Below are 13,840 nucleotides of genomic sequence, written 5' to 3'. Positions count from 1 at the left end.
GACTTTGGTTCGGTGTGGACTCAGAAGATTTACTTTCAACGATAGGTTTTTCGACCAACGGTTCAGTTAAGTTAGTCAGATTTTCAACTAGTAAAGGACTAGGGGAAATCTTCTTGTATCCAGGTGGAAGTCATTGCGGTGAAGCAGGACAGTTATGCAAGACTCTTTTGGCCTCATCCAAAAAAGGACAACAGGTTTCCTTTCTACCCAGGAATTCATTTTCCCTAGTTGATGGTGTGCTATCTGTTATCACTCAGGTTGTCCCTTGGCTCCTTAAGGGATACGGCTGAGGTAACCACAAACCAATCTTTGGGCTGCAAGTCCTAGCCTACTGCAGTCAGAGAGGGCTCTCTCTTAAAAATTTAGCTTTGTTTTGGGTTGATTTTAGGCTAGTTATGGTGTACATGGGTTTTGTTTTGATTTTGGTGGGAAGGATGATGTTTTCAAGCAGAGTTGGTGTTAGCCTCCTGCTGCAGCAGGTTAATCATCTTTCATGATTGACATTTTTACATGCCAAATATGTCATACTTTGCTTGCTGCAATGCTCCATATTTGCTACAGAGGCCAAAGAAGTGTCCATGAGAGTGTGCGAGTCTAAGTGCCACTGTTGTGTTCCATTTTTGATGGGTTGATCCATTTTGACGAGTTTTTAGTTAAGGGAGGGCCAAACAGCTTAATCTTGGCTTCCCTAGGTTTCAATTTCCTGTTGTAGAATATAGAGAATGAATATCTGTCCAAACAACTTAATCTTGGCAGATTTGTAGATAGGTAGAGAAACAAGGGTGCTCAATAGCTTAATCTGAGCCCCTGGATGCAATAAGTGTAGAAGTAGATAGGAGCACAAGCAACAAGAAAGAATGAAAAGCTGGGTATGCTAGTTCAAGTGCACCCAAACCAAAAGAAGAGAAAATGCTAGGTGAATAGGCCGGGTAGGTATCTTTGTGGTTGCAGAATCATGGCTTGTGATCCATTTCATATTGTCAAGTGTTATATCTATCATATCACAAGTTCGAGGTAGTTTTCCATTTGAAGGACTTCAAGCGAGGCATGACTAACTTCCCCTTCTTCCTCTTTCCCCAAATCACTCACTAACTTCCCCTAAAGAGGTCAAGATCTGCTTGCTACCTCTTAATTTCATCATTTTTCATATCATTTGCCTTGGTGAAGATCTGCTTCACTCAAGGAATGTTCACACTTCTTCTATTAGTCATTTTCCCCCATTGATAGCCTAAGACATCATTCTTAGCACTTTTTCTCATCATTATCATATTAACTACTAACTTTATTATGTAACTCCCTATCTATTTCCCCTTTCCCTACTAAAAACTATGTATATAACTCCCCTGTATACTTATCCCCTCCCCCTGGTTGAAAAATAACCATATATATCCTCGGGAATTTCTAAGTTTATCTGAAACTCAGCAAGAACCCTCATTGACCCCTCTAACCATCTTCCAAATGCATAAGGACTCATTCCTTTGCATAGTTTCCCTTCACATATATAAAAATCATCTCTTTGGCCTTGGTTTGCCTTTGTAAGGCATGAAACCCTCTTTGGTCACTAAACCCCTCTCAAAACCACATCACATTCCTCCTAAATGCCTTTGGACTCCTTCCAAGGCATGAAAGTTGCCAAAAACCATGCAAAAATCATTAAAAGCCTTCTACAAATGAAAAAATCCTCCCTTTTTTGGCCATCGGACCCCTTCCGATGCCTTAGAATCCATCCAAAACACCAAAGGCTACCCCTCCGAATTCTTTTTTCCTTGGCATTTTAATAAAATGCATGCTCCAATGAGAAAGAGGTCTTTTTGGTCCCCCTCCGATGCGATATCGCTATCGGGAGGGGAAAGTGGCATATAACAAGCATATTTGGAAACCCTCCAAAGACATGTGCCCTCCCTCCAACGCGATATCGCTATCGGAGGTCGGGCGATATAATGTGTTAACTCTATGTTGCATTGCCGAAAGCCCGGGCCAGACCCGATTTCAAAAATAATAAAGGGCTTGCAAAGGATATCAGGTTCGCCATATTTCGGCGATTCTATGTGTTCCGCCCCCCGGTCCTTCCGACTGCCGATCCGCCGACGGATCCAGGGCCGTTGGATCGGGCCTCAGATCTGATGGTCCAGATCTTGTCGCGCGGCCCCCCACTTTGCATCGCCCCATATACTGCTCCGATTTGGCGGAGCCGATGAGTTATCAAATGCAGTGTTAAGGGTTTTCGGGTCCACGGACCCATTCCACTGTTAAAACCACCGATTTGGGTTCCGCCGACGGGTCAAACCCAAAATAAAATAAAGAGGGCCTGTATAACTTATCGAGTCCGATGGGTTTCGGCGTTTTTATGTGGCAACCCCATGACCACGCTGATAGCGAATTGCCGAGTTAATCTCAGCCGCCCATTCAGGCCCAGAGATCAACGACCCATATTTAATCGCATCATTCCTATATGGCTCCGACCAGCGGAGCCGAAAAGTAATAAAGCGCAGCATATAGTATATCGGGTCCGCTTACCCATTTTTACCAAATCCGCCAATATGAAAGCTCCAATGGGCCGGACCCGATCTCCATAAAGAAAGGGCATATAAGCATTTTGGGTCCGCGGCATTTCGGAGGTTTTATGTGTTGGGACCAATGGTCCACCCCGATGCGATTTAGCGCCAGCCGTTGGATCGGCCCGCGCCGGATCCAACGGCCAGCATTCAATCTTATGAACAGTAATCGCTCCCGCCCCAATTTTGATGGATTTTCACGTTTAAAGCATTTTTTGCCTTATAAGAGGGAAAAGGGCCATTTTCTTTTAAACAGTTCGGCGCCCGTGCCCGCCCCGCCTCCAAAAGAAACATGGCATTCTTTAGTCCATATTTGATCGCTCCAGGCCCGAAATAGCTCCAAATTGCAGGATTTTGGCCTCGATGTGCCTCCAGCATCCAGTCTTCCGCCGGTTAGCAGTGGTTCATCATTTTTAGTACCATTTTTGATCATCCATCGCCGATAGCGTTCCAAAGGCCACGGAGGACATTAGCAGCAGTTAATTTTGCATTAAAAGGCAGAAAGGGGCGATTTGACAGTTTAAAGAGTATCAGCGGTGAGAAAAGGCCCAGAGGCGTGCCATAGCATCTCCAGAAGCGACAAAGAGTATCAGTCCTGTTTTTCAAAGTAGATGAAAGCAAAGCAAGCCCAGCAAAGTCAACAAAGCATCATTCAGCCATTAAGGCTCACCAACACTTCTTTTTTTGCTTTAAAAGCCACCTAAAGGCATAGATGAAGGCTTTCAAGGTAGATTTATTGCAGAGACATTGTTCCCAGTCATATTTTTGGAGCAACGCTGCTTCCTTAAATGCGCAGTTATCACACAGAAGACAGCGCGTGGCTCAAGGAACTCTTTAGTCCATTTTTGAAGCTGCAGGACCATGCACAGCCCTAAAGAGCCATTTTGATGAGGCTGCTCCCTCATGAACACCTGTTTTAGATATTTTATTGCATTTATTTCCAGCACAACTCAGCATTAGAAGCAGTTATTGCACAGATCTATTTTGGCTCTGTTTTGATAGATATTTTGAGATATTTTCTCCCTTGACACCTGTTCAAGGGATGTTTGTAAATATTTTCTATTTAAACCACCCTATGCACTGTTTTAAGGGTTGGTTGGTTGATAACTTCCTCTCTAGACTTGCACTGTATTTTCTGAGAGTCTCTATAATCAAAGATCGCTGGAATGTTTGGGAGATGAACTGACTGTTGTGTTTTAATTACTGAAGAGTGACTATGGAATACTAATGCTTCTACATAGCCCAATAAGTGTTTCTTATCTCTGTTTACAGTTTCTATGTGTTTATGCCATCATTGTTTCACTATCTAAATAGCAGAAAGAAAGAATAGTTCAGAGATCACTTAGTTGTAATCTGTTCTCAATTTCTGTGATTTATCTATGTTTTCCTCTGAATTAGTCCTGAATATGAATACAGATTTGCTCATATTTACGCTAGTTCCTTCATATATGAATGTTGTTTACGAATCCTTGACTGCTCCTATATAAATGTTCATTCACCTTCCCTCTGTTAGCATGATGAGAGCTACTTAGTTGCCTTTCATTCACTGACCTTCATTCCATCATTATTCCAGTTTGATATTGTTTTATGTGTAGCTATCCTGCTCTGTATTCCTCTTGTGACCAAGAAAACGCAACAGCAAGCCTAATCCACGACTCCATGCCCAATGGTTTGAACTTCTCACACTATGCATCCCAACTCTATTTGAAAGAATCCTCCATCCCACCAAAATCAAAACAAAACCCAAGAAAATCATAACTAGCCTAAAATCAACCCAAAACAAAGCTAAATTATAAAGAGAGAGCCCTCTCTGATTGCAGGTAGGCTAGGACCTGCAGTCCAAAGATTGGTTTGTGGTTACCTCGGCCGTATCCTTTAAGGAGCTTTAAGGACAACCTGAGTGATAACAGTTGGGATGCATAGAGTGAGAAGTTAAAACCATTGGGCATGGAGTCATGGATTAGGGCTTGTTGTTGCGTTTTCTTGGTCACAAGAGGAATACAGAGCAGGATAGCTACACATAGAACAATATCAAGCTGGAATAAAGATGGAATGAAGGTCAGAGATGAAAGGAAACTAAGAATCTTTGATTAGCTAATAGAGAGGGAAGGTGAATGAAAGTTTGTCTAGGAGCAGTCAAGAATTCCTAAATAATAGTCGTATGTGAAAGAAACAGGGTAAACATGATCATTTCAGTATGCATATTCATAACCATTTCTGAAGAAAACATATAGAAATAACAAGAACTGAGCATAGAGTGCAGTCAAGCAAAGCCTAAGCTATTCTTGTTTCTTGCTATTTAGATGGTAACTCAATGGTGGCGTAAACATATATAAACTGTAAACAGAAGTAAGGAAACACTTATTGAGCCATGTAGTAGCACAGGAATTCCACAGTCACTCTTTGGCCATTAAATAACACAACAGATAGTTCTTCATCCAAAGCATTCCAACAGTCTTTGATTATAGAGCTCTCATAGTATACAACGCAAGTCTAGAATGAGGATTATCAACCAACGACCGACCCCAAATATGTCCTGTGGGGCGGTATATATACAAAAAATGAGTTACAAAATATCTAGTTGATGAGTTAATAACTTATAACTTCTTTTCTAACTCTTGAGGAATAGTAGATGAAAGAGTAAATGATGCAGTAGATATCTAGGGTAACAACTATCCGTTCTGTCAGAGAATTTAGACTTTTGGGATCAACTAAGTCGATTGAGGCGGTACTTTTAATTTGCGTTTTTTGGGCCTGCTGCCCTGGTGCTTTGCTGAGTCACTGCTTTGTTATCCTGCTCTCGGTATGCATACTTGGCCTTTTTATAAAATTTTCGTAGCCATATCTCGACTCCCTCTGCCTGCTGTCTTTTCTTTAGTTCTCTGTTTCCAGCGTTGCCTCTTGCGAATTCTTGGGTTTTGCAGGTAGCCGAGCAATAGGAAGCTCTCCTTTTTGAGCAATTTTACGCTAATCGCGCATCAAAAACTACCTCTGTTTCTTGTTCCAGGCATTCTTTGACGCGATTCTCACCCTTTGCGCCTTTTCTATGATGATGTCAGCATGACGTCATCGGTGGGTCCCGAGGACGGCAGGGTGACGTGGCAGTGACGTCAGCGGAGGACAGGGGGATGACATGGTAGTACAGCAGGGTGACGTGGCAGCTGACTGGTTTGACGACATGGCACAGGACACGGTGGCGGGGTAGGGACACTGACAGATGAGCTGGCGCTGACACAGAGTAGCAGCGGGTTGACGCGGAGGTGACGTGAGCGGCGACATGGTACTGACGTCAGTGGCAGAGAGACAGAAGGCGGTTTGTGGTTTTATCGGACCGCCTTCTGTACGACGGCGGTAAGTGTCAGAGGGGCTCTGATGCAATCGCTTGGAGACACGCGTCTTTTGTACGGTGAAGAAACCGCTAGCCTATCGGAGGCTAACCGTCGAACGTCGGGGCGGCTCCAAAATCCACCTGGGCCGTTGGATCTGGGAGGGCGGATCGGAGGGCTGACGGAGCGCGGAGCTGGCGACAGGTTTATGTACGGGGGCCCACTATATATTAAAATAATTACGCGCCAGAAGGGGGGTCTAAAACCTTTGAAATGTGGATTTTATGGGTTATGGGGTGCTATGCGGGTATGAATTAATTTAATGTTTGACCAAAACTATTAAACATTAAACATGTGGAAAATGACTGCGGAGGGGCAAATTTATAGGGTTTTGGTGAGTAGAGGAGTAGGTATAGGTTATTAATCCAACCAGAGGTTAGATTAATCCCAGGGTTAGGACGTGGATGGGTTCATAATAGTCCCAGATGGACTATTATTTCCCGAGGCTGCAATATATGGCTATAGTGCCAAGGGGTGGGAATATGTATTATTTTTGGAATTTTATATAGTTTTTTGTATAATAGGGGATAAGGAAATGATCTAGGGAGCTAGATAATAGAGTTAGGAGTTAACATGACCTTATGAAGTGAAAATGTAGGGGCATGAAGCTAAGTTTATGAAATGAAACTTAGGCATAGGAAGTGAATGGAATGCGGAGAAATGATTTTTACACAAGAAATGTGGCTTCTTTTCATTGAAGAAAGTCAAATCTTGACTTAGTATTTTACAAAAATGAAGTGATAACAGGACTGGTTGGGCAGATCCCAAGGTCCTTAAGGGGTGTTAGTAAGAAACTTTGAGGGGGAGGGTGAAAGGGAGTTAGACATGCTTCCATAGTTCTGCCATCAAACCAACTGCTTTGGCACTTTTGTCATTGATGAGATGAGCTCTCCTTTGATAAGACAAAACTGATTAAAACCTTGCTTCTGCAACTTCAAACTACCTACCCAGCCTAATACACCTAACATTTTTTCTTCCTTTTGCATGGGTGCACTTAGACTTGTAGACCCTGATTATCTTATTTTCTTTTGACTACCCTCCTATCTAAATGTACCCTTATCTCTTCCAAGGGCCCAGATTAAGCAGTTGGGCTCCTTCATTTCTCTACCTAGCTACTTATCTACCAAGCTTAAGTTGTTTGGACAGATATTCATTCTCTATCTTCTAAAACAAGCAATTTAAATCTAGGGAAGCCAAGATTAAGCTGTTCGGCTTTCCCTTAACTGTAAAACTCTTCAAAAATGGTATGATTCTTCAAAATGGAACTTATTGGAAATATGGAACCTTGCAGCATGAAAAGATGACATATTTGGCATGTAAAACAGTCAATCATGAACTATGAAACCTATTGCAATAGGAGGCTAACAATGGCTCCACTTGAGGATGGTTTTTCAAGATGAAAAGCCAAGAACAACAGGTCAGAATGCCTTGATCTTCAATTGTTGCTGTAAACTGAAATTCTCCTTCTTCTCAATGCCTTTGACTGAATTCTTATAAGCTGATATGCAGTATCCTTTTGAGCTGAATTGCAGAAAAATTACAGATCTGCTTCTTGCCTTTTGGGTGCTTGTAAACATATTTGAAATCTGCTTGAGCACTTCTTTTGAATTATTTAAAAAAAAAAATAGAGATCTGAAATAGAGCTTTCTTTGATCTTTCCTTCAAAATTTGCTGCGTTGTTCCCTCTTATTGGTCTGCTATAAGAAAAAGTGCTGAAAATACAAATATTAATGTACAGATAGTATACAGAGTTGTGTTGCGTTCAACAAAAGGGATCATGATTGTGCTTTAGCATTCGGCCATTGACAGGGCCTTCTTCAGCTGTGCTGCCATCCAAACTCTTCAGAAAATATGTGTTGTTGCCTTAAACAATAGAAATAATAAAGGGGCCTTTCTACAGGAAATCAAATTTGCCATGCTTTCCTTTGTCCTCTCTTCTTGAATCCCATCTTAAGACTTTGTTGCCTATGTAGAAATCTTCAGCCTTGGTTCTTTTGTCAAACACTTTCTTGAGCTTCTCTTGTAAAATTTGACCTCTGTCGTACACTTGCTCTCTTGTTTGCTGAAAATGGATGGTTTGGTTTATTCTTCTTTGGATATCATTTGGCTCCGCCTGAATCTCTTGCAGCAATTTGATAACAGGGATTCCCACAGAAGAGGGGAACTTGGCCTCCATGCCATAGACTAACTCACATGGGCTCATCCCAATGGATCTCTTGGTTGACAATCTATCTGCTGATAGGGCATTTACAAGCATTTTATGCTAGTTCTTCTTGTTCTCCTCCAAGACTTTCTTAATGATGTTAATCAGACTCTTGTTGGATTATTCGGCCGAGCCATTACCTTGAGGGTAATAGGATGTGGAGTGACCTAAGGTAATGTGGAATTTGTGGCAAAAACTGATCATTTTCTTGGATTTGAAGGCAGCAGCGTTATCTGTAATGATCTTCTTAGGACAGCCAAATCTGGACAAAATGTTGGTTTCAAGGAATTGGATGATGGTGGAGTCATTGGCCTGCCTACAAGGGATGGCTTCTATCCATTTGGTAAAGTAGTATGTGGCAATCAAAATCCACCTACGTTGGCTGGAGGATGAAGGGTCAATTTCACCAATGAAGTCAAGACCGCATTGTTGAAAAGGCTTCTCGGTTGAAATGGGCTTAAGGGGCAAGGGCAGAAGCTTTCTTTTGCCTTCAAAGGTTTGGCATTTGTGGCATGAAACAACAAACTTTCTCACATCAGCAAACAAAGAGGGCCAATAGAAACCAGCCCTTAGTATCTTATCATCAATGGACTTCCAATATAAGTGCCCTCCACAGTCCCCTACATGAAATTCTTTCATGACACTGTCAGTTTCATTCATAGTTAGACAATTCAGCAATATTCCTTCATGATTTTTCCAAAACAGGGCACTATCTAAGACACAAAACTTTGATGCTTTCAACTTTAAAAATCTCTTTTTGGTTCTGGACAACCCTGTAGGAGCACACAGGTTTAACAATATAAAACATATATCAGCATACCATGGGGATTGCAAAAAAGCTTGACTGATCTGTGGAGTCGCCAGCTCCTGTTCATTGTCCAGTTGATTAATGTCTAAGGCTTGAAAATTGGTTTTCGACATCAATTTGGCTAAACCTTGTCCCTTTATCAGCTTGGTGGGTTTTATCTCAATGTCATACTCAAGGATATTGGCAATCCATTTGCCTCTTTTGCCTTCTATGTCCTCTTGAGTTAATATGTCTTTTACAACAGCATTTGGCACATAAGTAATCACATGTGAATACAAAATGTAAATTCTGAAATCTTTGATTGCTTTAACAAGGGCATATGCTTTCTTCTCCATGATTTGGTACTTCAAGGGTGCATCTCTAAGGGCTCGGCTAAAAAATGCAATTGGCTTTTCATTTCCCTGATCATCTTTTTGCAAAAGGACATCAGCAATGGTGTGTTCAGATGCAAATGAAAACATGATGAAATCCTTATCAAATTGAGGACTTGTCAGGACTGGGGCTTGGGTTAAGGCAGATTTTATGCCCTCAAAGGCTTGCTTGGCCTCTAAAGTCCATTTTACCTTGGAATCCTTCTTTAACATGTTATTTAGCATTCTTATCAGCTCGGCCAAGTTTGGGATAAATCTCCTTAGGAAATTGATCTTTCCTAAGAATGCTTGCAATTCTTTGATGTTTCTCGGATAAGGGATTTGCAAAATGGCTTGGATTCTTTCCGGATCTATTCTAATTCCATCTTTTGAAATGATATGGCCTAGCAATTTGACTTCTTCTAGGTTGAAGAGAGATTTCTTAGGATTTAAGGAAATGCCATATTTCCTACAGGTTAGGAACACTTGCCTTAGGTGTTTAAGGTGCTCTTGATTAGACTTTGAGAAAGGAGTAAGGTCATCAAGGTAAACCACTAGGAAATCATGGATTTCCTTGGCAAATGCAATGTCCATGGCCCTTTGAAAGGTAGCACCTGCATTCTTTAGTCCAAAAGGAATTTTCACATATTTAAAGGTTCCCCACGGTGTTGTAAAGGCTGTCTTGTTTTGGTCATCCGAGTGAAAAAGTATTTGATTAAAACCTAAAAAGCCATCTAGCAAAGAAATTCTTGAAGACCCCACTACTCTTTGTAGAATGTGGTCCATTTTTGGCAGTGTGTAGTGATCTTTAAGGGAGAATTGGTTCAGATTTCTTAAGTCCACACATAGTCTAATCTCCCCTGTTTTCTTCCTTGTGGGAACAAGATTGGATACCCATTCTGAAAATCTAATGGGTGCTATGATACCAGCCTCAAAAATTCTTTTCACTTCTTTCTCAATCAAAGGGAGAAGCACAGGATTGATTCTCCTTAGTTTCTGTTTGAAGGGCTTTTGATTTGGCTTTAAGGGAATGGTATGTTGAATAAAAGAGGTGTCATAGGACTTAAGGTCCTCATAACTCCAGGCAAATACATCTTGAAACTCTTTAAATAAATCAACATATTTTGGTTTTTGATCGGGAGGCAAAGACTTGGACAATTTAATCATTTTGGGCTTCTCTGCTGTCCCAATATTACAATCTTCCACAGCAGCATTTAAGGGTTGCATCTTTGGCTTTTTGGGGACATCGTTTGAATTAAATATGTCTTCTAATGGAGTGAGGCCAGCAGGTAGAAAATTGTCTTTTAAATCAATCACTTCGGCCTCTGCTTCAGCTATTTCATCTAAATGCATTTGCTTCAGCTCTTGCATGTTTTTCTCATCCAAAATGGTTGGGTGCAGCATTTGATTTACTCCTTCAGCTGCTATAGTTTGCTTATTTTGGCTCATTTGCTGTTGTGGGTCATCCATGGCATCTTCATCAATGTTTAAGCTTGAGAATTCTTGCTGTAAGGTAAGAAAATTGTTGATTTGAGCATCATCCTCAAACGCTTGCCAATCTTTGATATTGTTAGGGACAACAGGCCTGTGCTTTATCTCAGCAGTAAAGTGGTGATTGGGCTCGAAGGGTAGCTTGCAAGTGCTAGCAAAAGTAGCTAGACTATGAGCATGCATGTTATGGCTTCTAGAAATCTTAGCAAGCTTGGATTTGGTGAAGGAATTGAGTATTTCTGTGGCAGCAGACCTATAAGCTCTCAGCCTATTGTCATTAGTAACAAAGTTACCTTTCATCTGTTGAATGATCAAATCAGAGTCACCTAGAATGGACACTTTTGCAGCTCCTAGAGCTTTGAGCATTTTAAGGCCTAAAAGGAGAGCCTCATATTCTGTCATGTTGTTGGTGCATTTGAAGTTTAGTCTGCAAGCATGACTCTCTGCATGGCTGTTATGTGTATTGTGAATCCATATTCCTGCCCCTGCTCCTAGCTTATTAGCAGAACCATCAAACTCTAAATACCATGTGAGTTCTTGCTTGTGGTTAGTATTAAGAGTTTCAGTCATTTTAGGATTGGGCAGACCTAGGTTTTGTGCTTCATGTGGTTCTTCTTGTATGCTGGTTGCACTAATTGTTTTAATAGTTTCACGGGTATGGGCAACCGACTCTTGATTGATGCATGTTTCTTGTTCTAAAGGCAAATGCTTCTCATCAGTGGGAGGGCAGCTATCATCATTGAACAATATAAAGGAATCCATATCAGAATGGATTGAGTAAATGGGAAAGTTTTGGGGTTTTTCCTCACTACTTACCACATACTTCATCAGTGTTTCTCTATACAGTCTCTTTGGTTGCCCAAAGACTGAAATAGTGGCATAGGAGAGGTCTAGTTGGAGAGATCCTTGGAGTTTTGCTCCCCAAGATCTTGATAAGAGCATGCCATACTTTGGTGGAATGTCAGCAACCACCACGTCCATTAGGATCGTTTTGTTGGGAAATTGGACTAAAGACACACAAAGGTCTTTGATTAAGCCTAAACACTTGACTTGACTAGAATCATATGAGAATAAGTCTTTGTAGGGTCTAGTGACATCAAGGTTTAGCTTCTCCATTACGGCTTTGGGCATTAGATTGTGTGAAGCACCTAAATCAAACATAGCATTGTGCAACACTTTATCATGAATGTGAAAACTGACATAAAAGGGTGGAACAACTCCATGTCCTGATTTACCATTGACTTCAGGACCAAAAAGTAATTCAGGTTGATTATCTAAGACATTAACATCATCCCTATTCTCTGGCATTTGCAGTGATCTTTTGATTTGTTGTATGTACACATCATGTTTGGCAAGCTCAGAGAGAGGAATAGATATCTTTAATTTACCAATTTCTGCTTCTAAATCAAAAGGTTTTTCTGACTGTGTTTTAGTATTGTGACTGGCAGATTTTCCCTTTTCAATTGTATCTTCAGTGATCTTCTCTTGGTTATCAGTGATTTCTTGAGATTGTTCTGTTTTGGGAAGGCTTTGAGGAGTGCTATTTACATTGTCTTTTGAGGGAAAGGATACAAAAGGCTGGTTATTAGAGGGCTGCATGTCAGATACATCCTCTATGGTCACTTCTTTTAATTTTGGGTCTGTTTTATCAGCAGGTTCTGTGATAGCTGCCTTGTCTTTTACTTTCTTAGGCTGCTTGGCATCCTTTGGCTTGATGGGATCAGACACATCAATGTTTCTTGTTCTCAATTTGTATTGTTTATGGACCTCGTAGACAGTTGAATCATAGCCTTGTTTGAAGTCAAATGACTCTCCAGACTTGGTTTGAAATTGATTTATATCATGGTCATCTTGGTCTTCTTGGGTTAGAAATACTTGTTGTTCACTCTTCAAACCCATCAAGTTTATGTGAGTGTCCTCTATCTGCTCACTAGATGTGGATGCTTCAGCATAGTTTTCATGAAAAGGAGGTCTTATATCATGGTCAGGACTTGCCCTTCCAAGGTTTGGGTTTTGATTTTTTTAAAGTTTGGATTTCTGATAGGATTGTTTTGCTGTCCTTCCCATGAGGCTTTTCTTTCAATAGTTCCCATTCTATTTTCAAAGTTGTCCATACCTTTGATGATTGTGTCCAATTTTTGCTCAAAGGCCGAAGGTTCATATTTTAGAATGGTTCTTCTCTCAGCTCTTGCTCTATTTCGCTTGGCAATCAGATTTTCCTCCACACTAACAGCTACATTCTTCATGTTTGCTAAGGTTTGAGGGGCTCTTTCCCTTAACTGATAAGCCATGTCTGAATCAAATCCATCAAGGAATTTGTATAAAGCAAGATCAAGTGGAGGTCTAAGGTTTTGTGGAATAGCGTTGTAAACATTGTTAAACCTGGCACAATAGTCTAAGACAGCTTCTTGAGGGCCTCTTTTGATAGTGTCATACTCGGACAATATATGCAGAGGGTCCTTCTTCTTCTCCCATATGTTAAGAAATGTTTGGTAAAGGGCCTCTGGGTCAGCTATGGAATTTGCAGGAAGAGCTCTAAACCAGGGCCTTACATCTCCTGTTAAACTTTGGACAAAAATATTCATTCTTACACTATCATCATCTATTTCATAACTCTCAAAATAGTCCTGCATTTTCTTGGTATGCTGCAGGGTTGTGCCAGAACCAGTAGCATCAAAATATGTGATTTTGGGTTGATAATCCTGAGGCATAGCCCTTGGATTTGCAGGTAACTGTAAAGGTGCATATCTGTTAGCCATATTTACAGGGATAAGTGGAACGACTGGAACAGCTGTAATAACAGTGGTGGTAGTGGTAGTATGCGCAGTGAATGGAGGTGTGGAAAAGGTGCTTGGAGAGGTTGATGATGAACAAGGGGAAGTAGGGGTTGAACGAAACAAAACTTTAACAGGGGTTGGAAAACAACTTGGCTGAACTGTTTCACGACTAGAATCAGCAAACTCTTCTTGTTTTTGTTTGTTAAGGTTTCCAAAGATTAAATTGGGATTTTCAAAAACAGTTGGTGGATTTGGGTCTGGATTTGACCT

This window comes from Pinus tabuliformis, chromosome 1_2, assembly GCF_031772625.1.
Source record: "Pinus tabuliformis cultivar Carrire ecotype Pingquan chromosome 1_2, CPIR1, whole genome shotgun sequence".
Taxonomy (NCBI): domain Eukaryota; kingdom Viridiplantae; phylum Streptophyta; class Pinopsida; order Pinales; family Pinaceae; genus Pinus; species Pinus tabuliformis.
The sequence above is the reverse complement of the archived record's forward strand: the minus strand, read 5'-3'. Positions refer to the sequence as shown.